Genomic DNA, 4,436 nt, shown 5'->3' with positions numbered 1-4,436 from the left:
CTCGGTGGCTAGTTCAGTGAGGCCGTGTCCTACACACTGACTGCCACGGCTGCCCGCATGCTTGCTGTGGGCTTCATCACCACTGTGGCATCCACCAAGCATGATCTGCTGGAAACTTCATGGTTCTGTTTTCTTGAATATGTTTCTCATCCCAAAGCCCGTGGAGCCTGGCCCAGCCGCCTGCAGCACACGCATCGCCCATCCCGATGAGTTGCACCCTTGGCACTCCTTTGTAACAAGAACCCTGTCCTATTCATCTCAGCTGCATTCAGGATTAACGTTTTTCAAACCTTTCTCTCATCCATAACATTTATGTCCTACAATCGGCCACAACCTCATACAAAATCATTACCACAGTCCAGTCACCATTAACTCAGACCACTGCAAAGCTGTGCTGCCTCAGACGCACGTCTCCCTCTGAGGAAAATGACATTTTCCTCCCAACAGGTGGGCCCAGATGAGGATTGAGAATAGGATTTTGTGGAGAACCACGGTGGTTGTTACTTTCTCCTGCCACAGTTTGCTGCCCCCTAGAGTGGGAGTGGGCACAGGACAACCAGAGAACAACAAAGGAGAGGATGTTTGCGACAGCATGGGGGGCACATGTGTGGAAGGACGACAGGCAGGCTGAGACGGGGCCGTGTGGAGGCGAGGTGACGCTAGGACAAGCCCTTGGCGTGTGGAGGCTTCTGAGGGAGGGCAAACTGTTGGCGCCTGGTGGCCAATGGGAACAGACGTGGTGACCGCAGGAAGTGGGGCCAGGGGCTGAGGAGGATCCTCAGCTACAAAGAACGGTGGCAGGAAACAGGGGGGACGGGACCCAGAGCCACATCGCCGGCAAGAGGGGGGGCCTTGGAGGGAGTGGGAGTGGACGGGGGGCTGAGTCCACAAGTCAACTAGGGTGCTCCAGCCCAGGGCCCAGGATTGCACAAGTGACACCCGTCAGAGAGAGAACTTTTCACACACGGTGAGGAGGAGAGACACAGAGAGGCTTGAAACCCTCAGAAAGGAAAGTGAAATGAGAAAGAGAAACAAGAGTGTTAGGAACACACAGGAGGGAACAAAGAGTCAAAAGTGACCTACCCCTGGCCTCTAAAGTAACTCAAAGCATAAAGCTGATTAGACAGAAGAGGTAGGGTTGCAGCTGAATTATTTTGAAGATAATATGAGAAACCGGGCAAATGAAACTTTTAACCCAAATCCCTCCCAGGAAAGCATGAGCCTTTCTTGACCTAATGCTGGGGAGCTGTGGAGGAAGAAGACAGGTCATGAAGGCTCAGCAGCTTTGGTCCATGGGGTATGGTACAGCCAGGGCTTTGCTCCCCAGGACAGCCAGAGCAGCCCCACAAAATCACATCCCAGGCAGACGCCCCATGTTAATCCTCTCTACCCAACTCCCAACACCTCTGTCTCACTCTTCAGGTGCCTGTCTTTGGCGAAACCAGTGAGACAAGTGACGTCTGTGCAGCCTCCTGAAGGCCCCTATTGGCTCCTAGTTATTCAGGCAGGTCTCAACTCAGACATCACCTGCCCAGGGCAGCCTTGCCTCACCCAGTGCCTGCACTCATGCCCCCTGCAATGACCCTGCTTACCTGGTGGTGGGCTCAGTCAGCATTCGCAGAAGGCAGCCAGCTCCACGAAGAGCAGCACCACCTGGCACAGATGGACTAATGCCCACTTGTTGGGGCCACCTCTCTCCCCACAAGGTCTAGTCTGTTGCTGTTTAGTCGCTGAGTCATGGCCGACTCTTTTGCAACCCCATGGACTGTAGCCCACCAGGTTCCTCTGTCCATGGGATTTCCCAGGCAAGAATACTGGAGTGGGTTGCTATTCCTACTTCAGGAGAGCTTACTGACCCAGAGATCAAACCTGAGTCTCCTGCATTGGCAGGCAGATTCTTTACCACTGAGCCACCAGTGAAGCCCAGAAGTCTAGTCTAATACAGTAAAAATGAGCACAGCTGAGCTCCCATGATTATCACTAAGAATGTGGTTTCCTTTTCCCTGTTATAACCAAAACAGAGTGGAAAATTTTTCCTCCTCCAAGGAAGATTTAGAGTTCAAGCAGAGATGACTGAGGAAATGATGGGGCGGATGGGGGTGGGGTCATTCGCTGCAGGGACACCTGGATCCACCTCCGCCTCATCCCCTCTCCCAGACTGCAGGCACCTCTGAGCCCGGAGCATGGCCCTGCAGTGCCACCACCAGGACGCCCATGGAACTGCCCCAGGCCTGAGCCCTCTTCAGCTGCTGCTGTTGCTGCTGCTAATTCGTTTCCGTCGCGTCTGACTCTGTGTGACCCCATAGACAGCAGCCCACCAGGCTCTCCCATCCCTGGGATTCTCCAGGCAAGAACACTGGAGTGGGTTGCCATTTCCTTCTCCAATGCATGAAAGTGAAGTCGCTCAGTCGTGTCCGACTCTTCGCGACCCCATGGAATGCAGCCTACCAGGCTCCTCTGTACATGGGATTTGACGGTCCCAAAGCAGGGGGATTCCTGAACTTCTGGCAGAGAAAAAACAGGTGCAAATCTGCGAGGGTCTTAGAGATCAGTGACCCTCCTGCTGGGGTATTTGACCAGGAGACTAAGCCAAAAATATGGTTTTAATTCCAGCTCTATTTATAATCTGTATCCTTGAAAGTTCCCCCACCAGCTCTAGCACACCATTTCCAGGTGTGAAGAGAAGTAACATCATCAACCCCTCAGAGGATGATGCAAAGAACCAGACACATGGACAGAATTCTGCCAACACAGTAAGTAAAAAGTGTGAAAGCCCTGGACCCACCTCCAGTAAAGCACTACACAGGCTCAGTTACCCAACACAAGACATACAATCAAACCTGAGGCCTGAAAATGGGTTATTTCCGTTAGGCAGCCAAAAAATATATTTTATACTGTCTGCTACAATTACAGGTGCTTGAAAAATTAGCACTAAAAAAAAAAAGCCTTTTGCTTAGTGATGATCCTTCAAATAATTCAAGTTTATATTTTGGCTGACTAAAACAGGGTATCAAGAGAATTCCAACATAAATTCCAAAAAGATAATGTATAAGAAAAAAGCAAATATCCCAGTTGAGAAATAGGCTAATATTACATAAGAAACATAATTGCATAATTTAAGAAATAAAATGGTAGATATAAAAATTGAAAAATCTTAGTAATTAGAGAAACTCAAAACAAAACAACACTTTACCATCAAAGAGGCATTAAAACAAAGAAAATCAATAATAATTAAAGTTGATTCACTGGAGGGAAAATAAATTTGTACACTTTCTGGAGGATAATTTGCCAATGTTTACATAAATCCTTAAAAACCAACAGTATTTTCTGACAATACAACTTATGGGAATTTATCTTATAGAAATAATTAAAGACAGAAGGAAAGAGTTGGCTGCAAGCATCATCTGTAAAAGAAAATTTGGAAAGAATCTGACATCTATCATGGGGGATTTATTAAATAAAACAGCTGCATCTGCTCAGCAGATTACTATGCAGCCTCTACAAAGTGTGTCTAGTATCTGTATAGTCCTCAAGATGTTACTAAAATATTACCCAGGAAAAAAGCCTGGTGAGTACAAAAAAAAAATACATTTATGATCCAATTCAGCAACTACACATTTACTTAAACACATATCTACATATATATATATGTGTGTGGGTGGAAAGATGATTGTGGCTGTCTGGGCAGCTAAGACAGGGGATATTTCTACATTTTTTCCTTTATTTTTATTTTCTGAGCTTGTTACATATTGCTTAGGCAATATGAGAAAAACAAGAATATTTAATATTAAATTAAAATTTAAAAAAGAAAATAAAATTCCAAAATAAACTTCTGTGTGCAGAAGCAGGAAGAACATGGAACCCCGGGCCTAGAATCTTCTCACCATCCACTTGCACAGTAGGGGCCACTATCCCTGCCCGGAGCAGCCACCTAGCTGACACCAACCACGTCTCAATGCTCCAATTTGCCCAGCTCCATCCAAAGGTGTAGGAGGAGGGCACCTCCTTGGAAGGAGGGCAGAAAAGCTGTGTTTCAAGAACATGCCCCATGTTTCTTAAAGAATGTAAATGCAAAGAGATTTAAATTGGGCTTCATCATATAACGAGGTACCTGAAGTGAAAAAAACAAGTTCTACATAATTCCTAGGGACTTCGCAGGTAGCACAGTGGTTAAGAATCCGCCTGCCAATGAAAGAGACACAGGAGATGTGGGTTCGATCTCTGGGCTGGGAAGAGCCCCTGGAGTAGGAAATGACAACCCACTTCAGTATTCTCGCCTGGAAAAATCCATGGACAGAGGAGCCTGGCGGGTTACAGTCCACAGGGTTGCAAAGAGTCTGACATGACTGAGCAACTGAGCACACAGTTCCTGGCGGGGAGAGGGGACCTTAAACCACTGGACTAAGACAAAGAACCACATTCAGAACAGCCACAAG

Source organism: Ovis canadensis, chromosome 25 (assembly GCF_042477335.2).
Source record: "Ovis canadensis isolate MfBH-ARS-UI-01 breed Bighorn chromosome 25, ARS-UI_OviCan_v2, whole genome shotgun sequence".
In the NCBI taxonomy this organism is placed as follows: Eukaryota; Metazoa; Chordata; class Mammalia; order Artiodactyla; family Bovidae; genus Ovis; species Ovis canadensis.
The sequence above is the reverse complement of the archived record's forward strand: the minus strand, read 5'-3'. Positions refer to the sequence as shown.